Here is a 9279-nt window from a genome sequence, read left to right as displayed (position 1 = left end):
GCGGAGTCTGTCAGAATTAGTATGAAAATATTTTTGGGAACTTCACTAATTTAATACTACTTAAAAATGATTTTATTGAGTTAATAAAATAAAAAATATCTGATACAAGATATTATTGTGCTTTTTTCTTCAAACTACACCGGTAATTTTTCATTTTATGACGTTAACTGGATGAAAACCCTCATTCTCTAACGAATACTTACTAGGTAGTAGTAGGAGAATATAGTACCTTTATTTTTATGTGTGAATTAGTGAAGAGAAAAAACGAAGGTTTTTAGTAATTGCGAGGTGGCATTGTGGCAATAATAAATCCACTCTTTTCAGCTGCTTAAAATTAAAAAAATGACTACATCAAACTTTCGTAGTCAACTACAACTACGTGCACCGTAGTTGGGAACTACAAGTGCTACGGCGCTACGGCCTACGCACGCCTACGCTGGGCGGGCCGGCCGCCCTAGCACGGTCCTCCGCGTATATAACGTGGTGGACGCGAGAGCGAGCCTCATTTCAGTGCAAGCGCGCGACGCGCCCTGGTTGACGTTGTGACTACGGAACGTGCGAACCGAAGTTAAGGTAAGTGGTTAGAATAGTGTATGAACAGAAAGGATAGAGTGGAAAAGTTTCGGGAAACTTTTTTGGAAGATTTTTTGATGGAGAGTTTATTTTGGAAAATGTTTTAGGAGATATCAATTTTAAAAGTTAGTTGTTATGACCTGAAAGTAAATAGCTTACCGCTATATAGGAGAGAAAGTGGTTAAAAGCATAGTAAATTTAAGAAGCGTCACAATAACAACTTGCATCAACTAAGAGCTAAAGATTTGTACTTTAAAATCTCTCATAAAAGTTTTTACTCTAGTGATAAAGTTTCAAAACTAAGCCATCGGAGAAGGTTACTTATTTATAAATTAATTAACACCAGAACCATGATTTTCTTCGTAAATATATCTAATTTAAATAAACCCTTCCGTGCTAGAAGTACTCTACAAAAATACTGATGCAAAAACAAGTCTCAAGCTTTTTAAATAAAACAATGGAAATCATTTACAATTGAAGAGAGGGTTCACAAATTTCAATTAACTTGAAATAATAAAGTCCATTTACATTCAGGTGGAGTGAAGTTATTTTTATAGAACCTACTAGGGTGCTAACTGACCTATTTACTTAGATTCTTCGTCCTCAGTAAGAGTAAACAGTGTCGTTGTCTTTTATCGATTAAAATTTTGCAATTAATATTAACCACAGGAACAAAAGAAAAATATTAACCAAAAAATATTTATCCATATATTTAGCAGCCGAAACGTCAAGCCGTGAGTACATAGGTAATGTAACTCAGTAATAAACGTCGCGTGTCTTACTATTTTAATTGAAATGGAACGCGAAAGTTTAAAATCTTATATTTAATGTTATCCATGTTTGCATAAACGAAAAATAAATAAAATACTGGCTAGTTAGGTACTAAAGGCAAAATCTTCATCATCATCAGAAAAATATGAAAAACGATATACGTGCCTATAAAATTTGAGGGTTGACCTCGATTTCCCTAGGATCCCATCATCAGATTCTGACTTAGTGACAATGGGGTCACCTCAGAAGTGTAACTCAGTAATAAACGTCGCGTGTCTTACTATTTTAATTGAAATGGAACGCGAAAGTTTAAAATCTTATATTTAATGTTATCCATGTTTGCATAAACGAAAAATAAATAAAATACTGGCTAGTTAGGTACTAAAGGCAAAATCTTGTTATAGCTATCGATTCAATTATACATTCATTTATACAGGTTGAAAACGATATGTGATCTTACTCGATTATTTATTAACTATACAAGATATCCAAGTTACTGGTCCTGAAAGTGCTTCACGAGCTCTATCAAACGGTATCAATATTGTGTTACAGAATGAACTGGATCTATCCGAAAATTTAATGTTACAGCTTCCATATTATATTCGTTACAGTAACATATCACAAGTAAGGATACCTGCTTTACTTGTGTACTTAATTAGTACAAAAGCAAGGCACCATATTATATTAATTACTACAAACACAAATAGGTAACTAGATTTGTTTGCGATTGTTTAGTCAGACTATGAAGGCTTCTCTCGATGTATATCCAAATATTTAAATAAATATGAATGTAGGTTTACCTGTTTCTATATCATGGATTAACAAATGATTTACCTGTTTCCTTTACTTAATTATGTTCGCCGCTAACTACATAGTTATGATTGTACTAAAATACCTAAAAAAAGGTTTTTGACAATGTTAGTGGTAAAACAAAAGATCAAATATCCTTATAGCTATACCTATTTTTCTAGTTACATCTTAATCTCTTCTTCATCAAACTGACATACTTTTATTACATTAATATGAATATATTGGATCCAGCGACCGTTTTATTGGATATGCCTTTGTACGCAAATATTTGAGGATGATGCAAAATAAAATAATTTGCGATAAATCCACGTTTATATCTTAAATACAATAAAATACAGTATTTCGCCTTCTTCTATTAAGTATAGAAGAATTTGTGTATAAAAAAATATTGAAACGTAATAAATCTAAAAAAAGCATTGAGCATAGCATAGGTATTTGATACAACATGAATATTGCAAAAACTGGCTGGATCATGAATCTGAAAAGCTTAGAATAGAAATAGAAAATTCTTCTTTTCTAAGCTTTCTGCACATAGTCAAATCGCAATGTATATCATTCATCATCAATCATCATCAAAAAAATATGAAAAACGATATACCTACGTGCCTATAAAATTTGAGGGTTGACCTCGATTTCCCTAGGATCCCATCATCAGATTCTGACTTAGTGACAATGGGGTCACCTCAGAAGTGTACCCTATCGAACAAAAAAATAATTTTGAAAATCGGTCCACAATTGACGGAGTGATCGGTGAACATTACATAGAAAAAAAAAGATACATACAGTCGAACATAGAACCTCCTATTTTTTGAAGTCGGTTAAAAATAGCAAATAATAGGCTACATAGGTAGGCATTGCATTTGGCTTCCTTTTTATCGAGATGCCGTTTCAAGTGAAACCTCGGGCAAAGGCTAGTGTAACAATACTAGCATGACCTACCTATGCAGGTAATTAAATCAAAACATTTCCTGAAGGTATAGCTAAATTCGTAGTAACCATTATTATTGTTTGATAATTAATTTTCCGCCCAGGATATTACGGCTATAAACTTTCAGCCGTGACGGGTATCCAAATTATATCGTGTTTAATCGATTAAGCTATTTGGAAATCGATATAACTTTTCACTTCTTTCTTTCACCACTTCTTCGCAGCACCAGCCGATATACCTACACGTAATGTCTTGAAGTGGTGGTTAGGCAATATACGAGTACTAGCGGCCGCCCGCAATTTCGTACGCGTGGATCCCGTTCTTAGGGGTTGAATTTTAGAAAATCCCGTCTTAGTAAACACCTACGTTCTAAATGGAACCCCCATGCACAATTTGAGACTCCTCATTTGTAGTTGCTGAGATTTCGTGATGAGTCAGTGAGTCAGTCAGTCCTTGAGAGAGTCAGTCAGTCAGTGACCTTTCGCTTTTATACATATAGATTTGGGACGGATATAAGTGCCCTGAAAAATACCTACTTAATACTCGTAAAAGAATTTGAATTCAATTTCAAAATTTCTTTGGAACTATAATTTCCGTGGAACTCAATCATAAAATATTTCTTTTTGATCCGGCCACTAAAGTTGATTGCTATGAATAAGTTATTGTTAATAGAGTCATTTTGTACATTCTTATTGTTTGTTTTTAATTACGGGTTTTCCTTTTTGATAGGTTTCTGATTGGACAAGTCCATTAAACATTATCAACCATCGGTTTCATTTCCTAATGTAATTACGGTGGTCAAGATCCGGCTTAATTAATATGACCTTTCAAATGTTGATAATTTTACAACTCTGACACGTACTAAACATTGGCATACAGTTCATCTTATGGGTATTGAATTGTATACCTATATCAGTAAAAACGAATAAAGTTTCTGGCACCTCCTTTTGATACTACTCAATGTGTACAAAACTTACTTACCTAAAATTGTCAATGAAAATCATTGTGCAGATAACTTTTTTAGGGACAATTCGATTTTTACTCAAAAAATATTTTATTCGGCAATTGGAGTTACGGATTTAAAACCGGTTCCAAAGCCTTTGATTCTAAAATAAATATAACTTTTAAAGTACAAAGTTTAACACGCTTATTCAATTTTCATTTTTTTCCCTTTTATTCAGGACAACAGTTAATTTATATATTATCATTCAATACTTACGTAGTTGTAACATAATCTATGTTTATTTAGTCAGACGTATTCTCCATGGTGTCAGGAGTAATTTTGTAAATCCAGAAACGTAAATTCAACTACGTGTACACGTAAATTCCGTTACACTGAATACCTAGATACTGTCACACTGCTATGGTTTACCTAAGCTTATGGGATGAAACGTGAAAATTTCACATGAAAACTAGTGCTACGTTTGTTGGAATGATTACGCATTTACGCAATGCTAAATATCAGCAGTTGGAAGAAACTCCTCGATGAATGTGTGTCAAAAAGCAGTAAAACACGAAAAAAAAATTGAATTCGCCTACTAATGCGTTTTGAATTTCAAGGCCGTATTTGATTTAGATTTTTTACAATAAACGAGAGATTTTCTACATTTTATGACAAAGCCAAACAAAATGAAATGCAGAGTAAGTTTGCGATGACCTCTAGAATATCTGAAAAGTATTTTCCTTTTTTGAGTTTGTAACTGTGGCCGATTTGTATAAAAGAAATTAAAGCAATACACTATGCTCTACGTGAATGATATTTGCCTTACTATTTTGTACTTCTGTTTCTACATACGCTATCCGCTGGGAAATAACTTAATCCAATGGATTACAAAATGGGTTGATTATTTCCCAGAGCATTTTTATAGATTAACATAACGTATAGTCACATTTACCAGGTGGATGGGACGAGTTGTTCATTAGTGCAGGGGTGTCAACTGCTGATTCGAAAGGTCGCCGATTCGATCCCCACCTAAAGCTGTATTGTGCACCACCCACTCTTAAAACATGCACCATATGGCTTATTTTGAAGGGTTAACGGAAAATATTTATATGTATCACAAATTACTAGTGAACTGTCTAAAATTAAATTGATAAGTCTTTATGGAGAAGCCATCAATGTTCGTCATTGTGTATGCGTTTAGTTAGAGGTGAGAATGGTGTCTTAAAATAGTTTTAACGATCGATTTTCAGCGCGGATAATAAGCATTTTTTATGAGAGACCAAAATTCTCGGGCTGGGCAGTGCAATCAGAAGCCAGCACATACCATTGGAATTGAGAGTAAAAATATAATTTCGATATTCAGCAATATGAGTTAAGCTAACGTAACATTTCCATCGATTATGTACAGTTGGATGCACGCACTTCATTAATAAAGTATTAAAATCGCATTTTTCGAATTTCCAATAACATACATAAACCTTTGTTACGAGTAATATAAATGCTCCTGCAAAAAAGGACTTTAGGGAATATAAGAACATCATCCAGCTAAACACCTTAAAAGTCACTCAACAATATCCTATTCCCCAAAAAATAATACGCTAATGTCTTTCCCTTTTTCAGCTTTATGATGAGAAGCTTTTTAATCTCTTATCTTTCATTTTCGTAGCAATAAAAACACTTTTGTTGACATAAAAAATAAAAATGTCCACAATATTAACTGTCTTTTTTCGTTGTTGAATTTTAGATATCTTTTAATTTCGTAAGCTAAACCAATCTTGATAATAACTCGTCTTTGTGACTCGCCAGCCATTTAACTCATACCAACGAACAGTATCTATTTCAGTAAGGTTTCAGCTTCTCTGTTAAGCATTTCTTGGCTTGCTTTTCTCGCGATCTATTCTTAAAAGAGCAAAAATTTCACAAAGCATTTTCTACACTTTCAATCCTTTATCAATAATGGACCTAATAATAGCATGGTAAGGGTGTAGTTATAAATGTACAGCCGCCCGCGACTTCATACGCGTGGATCCCGTTTTACCCCTTTAGGCGTTGAATTTTGCAAAATCTCGTCTTAGTGAGCACCTACGTTATAAAACGAACCCCCATGCAAAATTTGAGACTCATAGCATTCTGTGTCCTTTAACTAATTTAATGTTAAATACTTTAAAGGTAGGTAAGGTTTTAGATCCTGGTCAGTAAGAAGAGCCGTATTTGGTATTAGTTTTCATTACCCATCTGCTATTAATTATTGAGGGAATTTGACGCTTATTGAAATTTCAAGTAGGTTTTCAAAGGCATGGCTAAGTGGATCGATCCTTAATAGATATGAAATGACACTCAAGTATTAATCTGCAAAATTAAGGCCTTTTTAAGGTTTGAGCACAGATTCAGAATACGGGCCTAAAAGTATTCTTATGAACGGCATATGACAGCATGTGAACTGTCACTTAATGTCGATTTACCGATTTTTAGACTAAAATGGAAGTTGCGGTAATATACAGACGACGGCATATTAATATGTTGAACACTGTGGCACCTTGTAGTAGGTACATAATAAGTACTGTTTAGTAACTAAATGTAAGGACTTTTTGCTACAGAGTCATCCCGTTTTGTGCAGGAAATGTTTTTTTGCAGGATCTCGTTTTAATATTAACACTCACATGAACACCTTGTTTGTAGTGTCCTGCAAAAACCTATCCGTTAGGAATTCGAATATTAAACACACTAGTATGTTTACACGACAGTCCAGTTTTGCATGATTGTGCATTACTGGAATTTGCAAAACTGGATTGTCGTGGGAAAGGGCCCTAAGTCTGATGGGCGGTCGACTGTACTTTAAGAACAAATTTTACAAGACAAGATAATGTTAATAATGGTAAGCTACACTCCACTCCTTCCTGAAAACCTTAATCATAAACCCACGCTACATTCATAAAACTTTTAATATACCTTTTAACCCCGAAATTAAATACTCGCGCACCTATACTTTGTGCTTCCCAAAAATTCAAAGGAAACCGCGCCGTGACCATAGAATTAATTACAAAAAATTAACAAGGGTTTTAATTTGTACAAGTGTCAGGAAATTACGTTTCTCAAAGTCGGATAAAAAGTTGTAGAGGTATTACGAATTGGAAGCGGAAATAAAGGTGACTTCCGGCTGTCTTTTGAGGCTTAATGACGTTCGGAAAGTAGGAAGTGCAGATGAGCTCTACTCAGAGTCTATTAAATGCATTTGTAATAATGTGGCATACCAAATAAATATTTTTTTCTTTCTTTCTTTCTTTGTGTTTGATGGTAGTGTATGGTGGCAAAAGCATAGATAACACAAAATATTATTAAAATCAGCTGTTCAACTTCAAGTCCAACTCAGTTTAAGCCATAATCTTGGTAAAGCGGACGAATGCATTTTTGGCATCAGTATCGATCACTAATCACCCCCTGATAGTTATTTTGAAAATATATTTCATGTACAGAATTGACCTCTCTACAGATTTATTATAAGTATAGATAAAAACCAAGTAAGCTTGTTAACCATATGCCCCAGTAATATTTCCGTCTGAGGTCTGTCACGAGGATTTATTGAACTTTATAGACGAAGAAAATGCACCGTCCTTTTAAGCTAGCGGCGTCAAATGCAATTATAGATTAAAATATCTTTGCGGGCATTAACTTTTTATATTTCTTTCGTTCGTTTTTTATCCGGGTTCTGTTTAAAGGTTATATTCTATGTAGTTTTCAATGCAAATGACATAAGGCGAGCTTCCTTTAAATTCGGTTTAATGGCTTCAATGGTGCGTATTTGAAAGCTTCCCTTTGCTTTGAGCATTTGACAACCTGGAAACGTAAAGGTTCTTTGTATTATAATTTAAAGGTAATGTGTATAATGACAGTGTATTTACGAGTACGTGACGTAAATTATAACATGCAATATTCAATTGACATAATCCAAAAGAGTTGATGGCGTGTCTTTCAGGAACTGAGTTAGCGTATTGTAGAGTCAACAATATGTATATGTAACATAATACAAGAAGTTATGTGGCTTTAATGGTGAATTAATTATCTACCTATGTTTGTATACTTCTCCAATAAAACAAACCTACATAATTATGTTTACAGAACAACATAAACTTTCTAGGAATATTAATGATTTCTGCGTAAGGACGTTGTTTCCCAATAGCTTTTTGTTTTACTTATATTTGGGTACCATATACCCACTTTTACAAACTTGTAGCCAAATTCTCAAATACTAGCTGTGCCCGCGACTTTGTACGTGTGAAAATAGTTTGTATATTTCTCGTTTTTGCAATATTTTTCTTTACTGCTTCGCCTCTATTGGCTGTCGGGTAATAATAAAAGCCTTCCTCGATAAATGGGCTATCCAAAGCAAAAATATTTTTTTCGGACCGGTAGTTCCTGAGATTAGCGCGTTCAAGTAAACAAACAAGCTCTTTAGCTTTATAATATTAGTATAAAGTATAATTGAAAAGTTATATAATTTAAAACCTTACTTTGTGAATCACAATAATATCGTTTTCATTCTGTTTTCCGCTTATAAATAAATCATTTTAAAGTTGCAAACGTCGAACACAATGGCGGCTGCCTCGCTTTATGAAATGCAAAGATGTTAGCAAAAACTTAGATTGGAATAGTTTAGACTTTTTATTTTATGGATATTTAAGAATTTCTTACTGGGCACTTCGTTTGTAGATATTTTTTTATCCACAACGAGGAAGCTCTTGGTCTATATCTCACCTGATGTTATGTGATGATCAGGCCGAAGGTGGAAGCGAGCTTCACCCGGAATCCTCCGGAGGAACTATTGGCTAAGGCTATTGCAGGAATTAATGTGAAGGAAAAGTTTTTTAATCATTGAATTATTATAGTTTATAACGGATACATTTTGTATTAACACACTCTACTATTCATTCTTTGAATTAATTTCATAATCATTTGCGTAGGTAGGCGGAATATTGAAATTGCACATAGACGTAAGTACTTTTGCGTTAATGACAATTTTGATTACAGTAGGTTAATACCATGTTATTAGAATTGTTTTGAATACGACCTCACGTATGCAATGCAGTGAGTATTTTCATGTATTTCCTATTTGAATCGTAATTGAATTTAGAATGTTGTAATTGCTAGATTCCCAGCTTCCCAGGAGCTACAATAAAGTTTGTGTTAAAACCTACGTGAATGAAAAATTAAACACATAACAAGTACTGAAAATGTAAGTACCTATCTAATACTCATG

The 9279-nt window shown here is 33.8% G+C and overlaps 1 protein-coding gene across 1 annotated transcript in view; it reads left to right on the top strand.

Moving 5' to 3' along the window:
- The first annotated feature begins 501 nt into the window (after window positions 1-501).
- Window positions 502-9279, top strand: part of LOC114358708 (allatotropins) — a 77722-nt gene continuing 68944 nt past the window's right edge. Inside the window, exon 1 of the mRNA XM_028312742.1 lies at window positions 502-573. The gene's annotated coding sequence lies outside the window, so the exon portion shown is untranslated. The remainder of the gene's footprint in view (window positions 574-9279) is intronic.

This window comes from Ostrinia furnacalis, unplaced genomic scaffold (genome assembly GCF_004193835.3).
Source record: "Ostrinia furnacalis isolate ACB-3 unplaced genomic scaffold, ASM419383v2 OfSCF4102, whole genome shotgun sequence".
NCBI lineage: Eukaryota > Metazoa > Arthropoda > Insecta > Lepidoptera > Crambidae > Ostrinia > Ostrinia furnacalis.
This window is presented reverse-complemented; position numbering and strand designations above follow the sequence as displayed.